The 12,037-nt window shown below is 39.7% G+C and overlaps 1 protein-coding gene across 2 annotated transcripts in view; it reads left to right on the top strand.

The window, feature by feature from the left end:
* Positions 1-12,037, top strand: part of CNTNAP5 (contactin associated protein family member 5) — a 796,284-nt gene that overhangs the window by 404,566 nt on the left and 379,681 nt on the right. The gene's annotated exons all lie outside the window — the stretch shown is intronic.

The following is a 12,037-nucleotide window of genomic DNA, read 5'->3' as shown; positions in this document are numbered from 1 at the left end:
TCCTCTTCTGGAAAGCACTACACCATCAGCTTTTATTCATTTTTATTATACATCTATTTTTTCCTAGGGCCTTGAATGACTTTCACATCAAAGTGAAAAAAAATACAAGGCTGGGCAGATTCGTGAATAGCACTGCCTACCCGGGAATTGAAGACCAATGAGGTGTTTCAGAAATGGCCCCTATGTAGTTTGCTAATTGCCAAATAAATCTCTCTGGGGTATCTCTTGCTGTGTCTGAGCTATGGGGCAGAATCCTTGCCTTCAGCCAGAGGATGAAAGATGGCAGCAGGGGCAGAGCCTAACTCCTTGACACTTGCATGGCTGTGCTTCTTGGCAGGATCTCCCCTCTGGCCTTGTGGCTCTCACCTCAGTATGTCCAGTTGCCAGCATCTGCTTCTCCAATATATAGAATTTTACTTCCCAATTTCTTGTCAATGATACTTCTTTTCTAGCCACGCCTAGATGCTTCACTGTTTCTGGAATTGACTATATGCATACTCCTCTCTAAGCCTTTTCATTCCATGTTGCTTCTGTACCAATTGAGCTGCTTTTCTCCTTGGGCTCTTCCCTGACCTAGTCCCAAACCAGCCATCATTCTCTAAACTCACAAGTAGGGTTAACATTCTGAATCAGGATAAGACTCAAAATATTTAATGGTCTCTTGAGGTGGAGCAGAGTACTGAAGCCCCCAGGCTGTGCCAACCATGGACTCTTGAATTGTTGCCTTGTGGGGAGGCCCAGAGAGAACTGGCAATCAATCAGACAGGCCTAGGTTTCAGGGAGACACTGAAGATCTTTGGGGCCATGGCTACCTAGCAAATAATTAGGAAGTTTCAAAATTTTAAAAACAAAACCACCCATAGTGTATATAGTGTGAACCTGCTATATGCCTGCCATGCCTACGTCAACTCCAGTGGATTGTTTGTGGCCCTCTGGAGCATAGTGCTAGGGAAAATCATGGTGCTCGGTCCAGCCTGCAAAGAAGAAGCTGCTATGATCCATAGGCAGAATCCACCATGGGTTTGCAGAAGGTGTAGCATCAAATATACTGTGTCTGCCAGCCTTGTGTGGCCATTCCAGATGCCAACATCTCCTCAGAGCACCTCCACTATTCAGCTCCATTATATTTTCTTTGCTGTGACACTCACACTCACACTACATTACATAATTCAGCATTTAATTTATCATCATCATTAAACATAGTTTATTGAGTATCTACTATGCTCATAGCAAATGATCCTTGCCTTCAATGGACTGGAAACCTCAAACCTCTCTCTGCAGCAATTTCCACATACTGGGCATTGGGTCAGCATTTCAGAACTCAGAATTAAAAGCTGATGCACTTACTTTGTCTGTCTCCTTGTAACATGCTTTCTACTCTCCGGGATACCGTTTTGATGACCTCCTCTCCTCCTTTCCTCTCATTTGCCTTAACAGTTTGACATATACTTTCTATTCATTTTGCCACCTTGATTACTCTTTATGATTATCAGTGATTCTCGCAATGATTCCATTTGGTTTTATAGCTTCTTGCTTTCTTACTTTGACTACAGCCCTGCTGTCCCAACAGTGCTCCTGACTGTCATATCCCCAGCCACTGAAAACTAATGACAGGATGCAAAATACCTTATGAAAATTAAGTAGGAGAAACCACAGGGCTAGTGGGTACAGGAAAGACTTCATGAATGCACAGGATCTTGGTGTAGGTTTTGAAGAAAGATATCTCTTAGGACAATTCCAAGGTAATAGGAGGGCACTCCGGGTAGGGATGTGGAAACTCAAAGTGGGAACATAGTATTTCTGGGAAGCAATGTCTAGTCTAGTCTAGTCTAGTTCCTTGTAAGAGTTTCTTCCTTCACCTAACACTTTAGGTATTTTGTAAGTTGCACCAAAAAAAACATACCTTTCTGTATCATTCATTCATCATGTTGAAATGTACATAATGAAGGTACTGCATGTTGAGGAAGAATATAACCTTTGAAGGAAGTAAGATTAAATCCCACCTTCACCATGTAATAGCTACAGAATCTGGACAAAGTTACTCAACCTCATCATATTTCAGTGTCATCAATTCCAAGATAGAGCTAATAAATACCTACTTTGTGATTGGTGGATCTTGGGATATTATAGGCATTGAATCCCTAGTAGCTAATAATAGTGTTATAATTATTTTTATTGCCCCACTTTGCTCACCATTTCTCCATGTATGTTCCCCACGAAAACCACAGTCCTATGGTTGTCTATCTTGTTCTGTAAATCGCCTACAAGAACAACAGTAAAGATTTTAGGTCAGTGATTATTAATATTTTAGGGGGCATATATCTCTTGAAGAATAGAATGAAAATTATAAACATATTTTATTTTGTGTAACGTTTTTGGAGCATATAGATTCCCCTGAAGTTCATCCATGGACAGTAAATTAAGAGTTCCAGAATGCATTTTTAGATTAGGAAAATAGTACATAAAATCAAACCTTTTCTGTGTCTTTATAAATTCCTAATGATCTTATATAAATTCTCATTGTTGAATCACCAGGACCTCAATAAGTAGAGACCTGACGCTAACTCTGTTCCTTGTGGGACAGTTGAACTGGCTTCCAAGAAGCTTTTCCACCTTGTGTCACAAGATTTAGAAGACGTCTCTATCTGTCGAGGTCCTGGTTGTTTGAAAAGGAAAATTTTAGTATATATATAAGAAAAAATGTTAGCTAGTAGGAGGTGGTTAACTGCTAAAATGGATAAAAGAGGACTTAATGGTCCAGAAAGAGCAAGTGCAAAAAAATCCAGTACTTTCTCCAGGCTGAGGGAAAACAGACAGTGCAGGAAGTAGGGAGTAGGGGAGCCCCCCCTGCCTGCCTCTCAGGCTGAGATTCACACCTCTTCAAAGAAGGTGGTTACCAGGGGACCGTGCAGTCTGCAAATAGCACAGGTATTGCCAGACAGCACAGAACTGAGCTGCCTGTGGGAGCTGCTACCAGGGGGCAAAGTGTCAGCTGAGGGCCCAGCTGGAGCTCAACCTACAGAATTACTGGGTTCCCCACTGACTATCAATAATGGAGGACAGGACCCCAGAAAAGGCCGCCCAAACTCTCTCTTGCAGTGGCTCTCTAGCGCCCTCTTCTGGCAAATCCTGACATTGGGGCGGGAAATGTTGACAGAGCCCGACCCCAAGTTGTCAAGAAGCAAGGCAAGGAAGGGTGGTTTTGGAGCTGAAACTCAGAAATGGATAGCTGCTACACCCTCTAATCTCTTTTCTTCCTTTTAAATTGTAGGTTAAAAACCAGAGGCAATGGACATCTGCAATAGGGGGTAGGGAAGACAAAGGGAAGCACATTCATGTTCATGTTTTAACATCCCCTGAGAATAACCTTTGGCTATCATAGCATGTCTCACAGGGGTATGAGCACAAATTCTTAAATACAGGTGCAGGCTCTTGTGAGTAGAGAGTTAATAATTTATTTCATTTTGTCATCACCTATTTCCTCAGTAGAAAATAGTGAAACTACATTCATTCTCTTCTATGAGTCCATGTAATTTATTAAATTAAAAGGAATTTCTCATATTCAAAAAAGTTTGGGGTATGCTGTATGTAGGTAGATCTTAACTTGTTTTTTTGTTTTTTTGTTTTGTTTTGTTTTTTGTTTGTTTGTTTTGTTTCATTTTTGAGATTTTATTTATTTATTTGACACACTGAGAGAGAGCAAGCAAGCACAAGCAGGGGGAGTGGCAGGCAGAGGGAGAGAGAGAGAGACCAGCTCCTGGCTCAGCAGGGAGCCAGAAGTGAGGCTCAATCCCAGAACCCTGGGATCATGACTTAAGTCAAAGGCAGATGCTAACCTACTGAGCCACCCAGGTGCCCCCTTAGACCTACATTTGAATTACCTAAACAATTCACCCCTCCAATGAGGATTTCTTATGCCTCAATCTCATAAGACTTCTTCCCATGTTTCACTTAAAGGTTGTCTCTTGCAACTCACTGCCCTCCTCTGAAATAGTTTTATTTCTGTGCCATTTCTTTCCATCTTTTTTTTTTTAATATCCTAATTCAGCTCATCCTTCTATTCCTAAGTTAGCCCATGGGGTTATCCATTCTCACCCATGGTGGTCAATTATTTCATCAATTTCTTCCCCGACAACAAGGTCCAGAATTTACCTTGCTTCTGCCAAGGAAACAAGCCCTTTGATGGACATGTCTTCATTGCATCAATGCAATCCAGTAGCTAAATAATCATTATTCCCTTTAAAAATAATAAGGATAATTTAAAGATGAAAAATAGATTGACTAGGCCTTTAAAAAAGGTACCCTGAGATCAAGAATATGGCTAAATGGACACCTTCAACCTCCACAAGCCACACTTGATGTGTCTGCTAGAAATCTTATATCTGAATAGATTTGGGGCTAAGGGCATGCCCTAAACCCGCCCTTTACTTCAGTTATAGATGACACATGGTGGAAGCTTATAAGCACGGTATGATTTTACAGAGCACTACAAGAACACAACTGAGAATCAGACCCTGAGGATGGAGCATCCAATGTTAGCTTCTCAAGGTGATTGAAAGACCAAGTTCCAGAAGATACTCTTAGTTTTATGGGCCGAAGCTTTGGTGAATGCTTGTCATTCTGTATGCATGGGCAGATGCAATATTCCACATTGAAACAATTGCAAGAGCCTGTTCTCTAGTCTTCAAGGCAACTAGAAAACACATGAATTTTACCGGATTGTTAACTCTTAAGAATGTGATGACTGGCAAAAACCATTAAGATAAGATAAGCATCTTGTTTTTTTTTTTTTTTTTTTTTTTTTATCTTTTTGTTCAAAAAATTAAGTGTTTATAAGCAGGTTATGTGTCAAATTTTAGTACTTTGTGATTGATATGCCTACAACTTCATTCTCTTTATAAGAAGCAGCGGGTCCCCATGTTTTATACGTTTGTAAGATAATTAGAGCTGATACTGCTCTGGGAAAGCACAAGAATCACAGTCCTCCACCAATGTAATTAAATAACCAGAAATATCCTAAAAGTGAAATGCAATTCCCATTTTTTCATGAGAATTCATGTTTACAGATTATAGGAAATTTGGAAAATGCAGAAAAGTTGAATGAAAGAAAAAAATCACCTGCATTCCCATCAAACAGAGTCAACCATAAATGGTTATAGAGTGCCAATGTAGATTTTCTAGTCTTCTTTTAAAAAAGGACTGTTCTTCCGTGTAACTTATTTTCTTTTTTTTTCTTATTATTCACACAGTATGTAATGAAAATAGTAACTTACTGAGCATTTAGTATGTGCCAGATACTCTGCCAACTGATTTTCATATTTATCTATTGCAGTCCTTGAATTCACCTTATGAAATGGACAACTATTTGTGGTTTTGTTTTGAAGTTGAGAAACACGAGTCTTTTTTTTTTTATAAATTTATTTTTTATAAATTTATTTTTTATTGGTGTTCAATTTGCCAGCATATAGAATAACACCCAGTGCTCATCCCATCAAGTGCCCTTCTCAGTGCCTGTCACCCAGTCACCCCCACCCCCCACCTGCCTCCCCTTCCACCACCTCTAGTTCGGAGAAACACGAGTCTTAATGCTATTAAAACACTTGCCCAAGATACATAGTTAGGAAGTCCCTATCCCTGGCCTTTCTGATGCCAAATCCATGTTCATCTGCTGTGATATGCGTTATGCACATGTTATATCTGCTATAATCACTGAGTTTTTGAATTTTAGCAAAGTAACATTACATCAGAAAAATGATCAACAAATGTTGAATAAGTAAATTATATTTTTTTAATAGGGGGAGAAAAGACTAATTTGAGTTCCCAGTGAGGAAGCTAGCATACTACAGATAGTATGTGCTTAAGAAATATTTATTTAAGGGTCACCTAGATGGCTCCATAGTTGAGCATCTGCCTTTGGCCCAGGTCACGATCTGGGGTCCTAAGGTCGAGTCCTACATCGGGCTTCCGACGAGCCTGCTTCTCCCTCTGCCTATGTCTCTGCATCTCTCTGTGTGTCTCTCGTGAATAAATACAATCTTTAAAAAAAGAAATATTTATTTAAGCTTGTGCTGAGATGATTATACCAAGACAAACTTGCAGATCTGATTAGCAGTGAGAAAGTCTCCTTATTTAACACTGGAGAGTAGAAACATCTTCTGAAGGGAGGCTGTTCCTCTATATTTAGTGATCTTCACATATAAGTAAGAGATCCTTGGCGCCACCTAACTCTTAGCCTGCTTAGCCACCTGAGATAGAGAATTAGAAGATGATCTTCAGGGGGCACCTGAGTGGATCAGTCAGTTAAGCATCTGCCTTCGGCTCAGGACTTGATCTCAGGGTCCTGGGATAGAGCACCGCATCTGGCCCTCTGCTCAGTGGGGAGTCTGCTTCTTTCTTTCCCTCTGTGGTCTTTCCCTCTCTCTCAAGTAAATAAATAAATAAATCTTTAAGAGAGAGAGAGAGAGAGAGAGAGATGATCTTCAGGTTAATGATTTCCTTCAACTAATGATTTCTATGTCCCTGATGTGGAAGTGGTGTGGCCTGCAGAAACACCACTGTGTGAGTTAGGAGTTGTGGCTTCTCTATCCAATTGGGTTACTAGGTAGTTGGATAAACTTCATGATTAACTTATTCTTTCTGGTGCTGTGACTGAGAAACATCCTTTAGAACATCTAAAATACTTTTCAACACAATGACTTCATTAAGGGGAATTATTTAAAAGCCCTCTAACACTGTATTAGCTAACAAGGACTTCCATAACAAAATACCACAGGCTGACTTGGTTTAAACAGTAGAAATGTATGTTCTCATAGTTCTGGAGAGTAGAAGTCTGAGGTCAAGGTGTCAAGAGGTTTAATTTCTCCTGAAGCCTTTCTCCTTGGCTTGCACAAGGGCACCTTCTGTCCAGCTCCTTAAGTGACCTCTCCCCTGTGTCTCCAGATAGTTGATTTTTCTTTGTCCAATTTTCCTCTTCCTGTGCAGACACCAGTTAGATGTCTCATCTTCAAATTACATTCTTCAAATTACATTCTGAAGTACTAGGGGTTAGAATTTCAACATATGGATTCTGGGGAAACACAATTCAGCTCATAATAATCACTTAAAATTTTATTGTCCAGGGGTGCCTGGGTGGCTCAGATGGTTAAGCATCTGCATTTGGCTCAAGTCAATGATCTCCGGGTCTTGGGATCAAGCCTCACATCAGACCCCTGGCTCAGTAGGGAGTCTGCTTCTCCTTCTGCCCCTCCCCCTGCTCATGCCCTCTCTCTGTCTCAAATGAATACATAAAATCATTAAGAATTTTAAAATAAAATAATAAAATATTAAATTTTATTATCTGAAGACCACTGGAAGTACTGTGTCATTTATCTATAACCTCCTCCTCTGTTACCTCGACAAACAATAACATAGAAAGTAGAATCCCCAAGAAGTAGTTAGGGATCCAGACTATTCTATCCTTCAGAGAAACCACTCTTACTCTATGGTTTCTATCCTGAGTGTCCCAGTAGGCTTCTGGAACTTGAGGTATCATCTTTATATGCAAAGCTTTCAGAGGAAGGGGAAAAAAGAGGCAAAAGGAGTATCCCTGTCAGCTAAATTGGCTCTTTTTAAGGTTTCCAGGAAGTCCTAACCAATGCTTCTGCCCTGCCATGCCTCACAGGCCAGACTAAGTCACCTGGCCATGCAGATTTGTAGGGGGATTGGGGACATATAGCCACCCACTTGAAAATACTGTTGCCTCAAAAGAGTTCCACTATAAGAAAGGCAAGGAGAATGGATTTTGAGAGGTATCTCTGCCCAAGTCTCTTCGAGCAATAAAGGTCAATATATGAGAATCCTCATGTAAAAAGTGATAGAGTTTCTGCCTCGGCATCAAGGTCTACCATCACCATTTTAACGACACTTGAGACTTGAGCTGTTCAATATGGTAGCCACTAGTCATGTGTTGCTATTGAGCATTTGAAATGTGGCTAGATCAAATTGAGATGTGCTGGAAAGATTAAAAAAAAATTCAATAATTTTAATATCAACTGCATATTTAAATAATATTTGCATGTATTGAGATAAATCACTTAATATCCAAATTAGAATTAATCTCTTTCATTTTGCTTTTTTCTTTTTAATATAGCTACAGAAAATTTTAAATTACATGTGTAGCTCACATTATATTTCTATTAGACAGTGTTGTTCTAGCATATTCACCACCTCAAATATAAGTATTCCAGTTTAAGCTTCTATTTTTGAAAGTTATTTTTTTAAAGAAAGTTGTTTTTATTAGGAAAACTTTTAAAATGTTTATTTAGAGATAACAGCAATAATTGGAATTAGATGTTTCTTCTCATTTCTAAATCATTATTGATAAAATTGAGAAGCTGACTTTTATAATGTATTCATTTTGAGCTATAAATTTGCTTAATTTTCCAGGCCAGGTAAGGATATTTGCCCTGCACACAAACTTGTTACTTTCCAGTCTCTTCTTAGGACACAAAAAGCCCATAGTATGTTTTCAGAGCCAGGAACATTTGTTCCTCACTAATGTGAATTTAGTCTAAAGAGGCATCAGTCTATGCATGTAGAGAAAAGTTGCTTTGTCTGTGGGCCAAGTACTCTGTATAAGAAAGTTTACTTAAAAGGAAAAAGTAAACACATGTTCACAGACATACACATGCTTTCACATGACATCTTCTTTTGACTTTTCTACCATAATGACTTGTCACCTTTGCCTACTTCAGTGGAATAGACATGTAACTAAAGGTTGCAGTGGAGGGGACAAACATTGTGAAATTACTCAGGTGTGGGAAACATTTGAAAACTAGTAGCCATGGGGTTTAATATCCAGTTGCTTCTATCCCTACTTGGATTAACTGCTATTATTTTTTTTCAATAATCTGCACTAATGGCCTTGATAGTAGTTACTAATCCTCAATACTCTTGTCATGAAAACTTTCAAATAATACTTGGAAACCTATTTAACTTAAACTTCTACTGTAAAAGTTTTAATTTTTCATTTTAAATAAGTTTAAAATGGAGGAAAAATTAATTATGTGAATAAAAGTCACCATAATTCCACAAGCCAGATAGAGAGCTACTATTTAGCAAAGGAGTTTCTGTTCTATACTTACATATATATATATATATAGATATATTTGATCTGTTTCTACAATTTGTATTCTGTTCATTTCATTTGATGTTCTATTAAAAGCAAATTTCATACTTACCATAAAAATTATTATTAGTGGTGGCAAAATAGTATGTCATATGAATACACTGTAGTTTACATAACTATTCTTCTAGTTTTAGAGCCAGGTTTGTATTATTATAAATAATCATGGCTTAGTATATAAATCTTGGCTTAATTTCAGATTATTTCCTGAATATAGATTTCTAGAAGTGAACATAAAGTGTCAAAAAGGATTATTAATATTCTTAAGCTTCTTGATTCTTATTTCCAAATAAGACCTTGCATAATATTTGGAAATAGAAATTAAGGAGTTTTCAAGGTAGTTACAGCCTTATCTTCTGCCTTAAAACTGAGAGGTTATCAGTGTAATCTTGGGTCTATTTGTCACTCCCTTTCACTCCTCAACTCCCAAGAACCTCACCTGGGACTTGTTTCTAGGTGAAAGACATCACTATTTGCAAAAACTGAAATTCAGGTGGGGATATTCATCTTTGATGCATAGGGAATAAGCATGAAATATGGGGCCAGAAACAGGGGCACACATAGGCAGGAAACTAACAGAGTCCATAGCCAAGGAGTTGAATTTGGGAACTTGGGCGAGGGGGGCTGGTGGGCAAAATTGAGGCAAAGTCAAGAGAGACCCTCTGAGGCCAAAGGCAGCATATGGCTTTCAGTGGGTCCCTGTTTACTGATATGTACATGTAGCCAGCTCGTGGAAAGCCAGAGAAGTGGACCATGTGTGGAACCACCTGCCAATGAACCCAAGCTCTTAGGCCAAAAGTGGGACATTCCCTTCAATATTAAAGATGCTTCCCCTAGTATCCTTTAAATGAAACCCAAGAGACATGATTTCTATCCTCGAAGGCCTTCTTTGGCAGAAACGATATGTTGCCTGTGTAGACTAATGCTAGGCATCTCGTTTCCCTTAAATTCCAGAACTTTGGAATGACTTTGTTTCTAGTGATTGTCCTCCTCTGCTTTCTCACCCTCCACCCCAATCCTGTTCCTACTCCCACTTCTTCCTAATTATCCAAATCAAAAGGTACTTCAGGAATCCCTGTTACATACTTTCCTATCAACATTGACTTCTCCCTCCTGGCACCTCATCATAGTTGTGATGACATGTTTCATGTCCCTCTTCTAGTGTAGTGCAAGCTCCAAGTGGCTGTCCCCTGGACTTGCCACCAAGCTGCAAGTCCCAGGTGGCCTTTGCCACCAAGCCTGACCCATATGAGCTGCTTAGTAAATATCTGTTAAATAAATAAATAAAAGAATGAAGGAGTGTATCTTTGTCTAAACATGAAAAATTACCCTATTTTGGCTCGCTGCTCTTCCTAAGTTTGTGAATCAGAAAGATAGCTTTAGCTTATAAAGCAGCCTTTTCTCTACATTTGCCATTTCTCTAGCATGCCAGTCAGTCCTGGGAGTTTTCAGACAAATCAAATTAGAAATGGTTGTACTCATTTGGAAAATCAAGAACTGGCTTGAAATCTTTCCCCACAAATTAGATTGAATCAAGATCATTTTCCCCCAGCTTATAAATGCTTGATTGGCTTTGTTTGATGCCTCCTGATTGAAACTCAGCCTTGCACTGCTAGCTTTATTTTTTACTCACCAGGGTGTTGTGATGTCTGGATGATGATTAAAAACAAAACAAACACCCACAATGAAAATGCTTTGTAAATAACAGCTCAGCATTGTAATATAACCCTTAGAAGTGCGCATTTAAGAAACTTTAAAGCCAGTCAAGGTAAGCAGAACCTCAAGATGGGTCTGCTATTAATCCCTTCAGATCTTAAAAATTGGTTTTCTGATACAGCAAGACAGTCATTTCTAACATAGCATCTTTACTCAGGACCCAAGGAAGGGATGTACCGGGACTTGGTTGTGACGATATTTGAGGAGTCCCAGTGGGAGTAGAGTGGCCCCAATCCTCCATCTCCCCTAGCCACTCACATAGCCCACCTATCTAGCCCTTACCTTGTGCCCCAGACTAGATTCAAATTCATCCTAACTTTAGTCAAGTTCCTTTCCCAGCCTACCTCAATCAATCACCTCAAGTTTCTTTTCAACAGATAAATACTGGCCTATTCTTTGAATTCTTGTTTTCCCTTCTCTTTTTCTGCTGGGGTGGACAGAGGTATTCTTAGATGAGTGACAGCTACAGCCAGGTGTCCTTAGGGCCAGAGGCCTTGAGTCCCAGATCTGATAGATGGATTTCTGGATCATGTCAACCTTCCAGCTAAAGCCAATACCTACAGCCACCCCATCCCCACATCAGAGGCTGGTGAAGGTGTAGGCTAGCCCCTTTGTGGGACAGTGAACTGTGACTGCACATGTGTGTGCTTTGGGGCACTTCCCTCCCCCACCATTGGGGAATCATCTGCCGGGGTCAAAGGCCACAGCATCCCAACTGCATCAGTTCCATTGCACATCCTGGTGTGCCAGTAGGTGGCCAGTAGGTCCCAGACCAGGACCTGGCAACTGTCTTACCTCTGTCCTACTTTCTCCAGTTAACTCTAAGCCAGGCCGGGGTCTTATTGTTAGGTGGTGAGTAGCATTTGGTGGGTGAAATGAAGGCCTAGAAAAGAGTCAGAAAGCAGTGGCAAACAGCCTGATTGAGAATGAGTTAGAGACATTGACCTTGCAGGCTCCTCATATGCCTTTCATCTATGACTTCTTTAAGACTATCATTTAAAGCAGAGGATAATATTCTGGTGCCTTCCACAAAACAGTTAAATGGCCTGAATCACTCTTATAGGCAGGAATAAATATCTTTGAGTAGTGAAATGAGTTGGGAAGGAATGCACTTGCTAAACCAAGATAACTAGGAGAAGGTGGTGTCTATCATAACTG

The sequence above is a fragment of the Canis lupus genome, chromosome 19, assembly GCF_003254725.2.
Source record: "Canis lupus dingo isolate Sandy chromosome 19, ASM325472v2, whole genome shotgun sequence".
Classification (NCBI taxonomy): Eukaryota; Metazoa; Chordata; class Mammalia; order Carnivora; family Canidae; genus Canis; species Canis lupus.
Note: the sequence above shows the minus strand (reverse complement) of the source record. Positions and strands in the feature narration are given on the sequence as shown.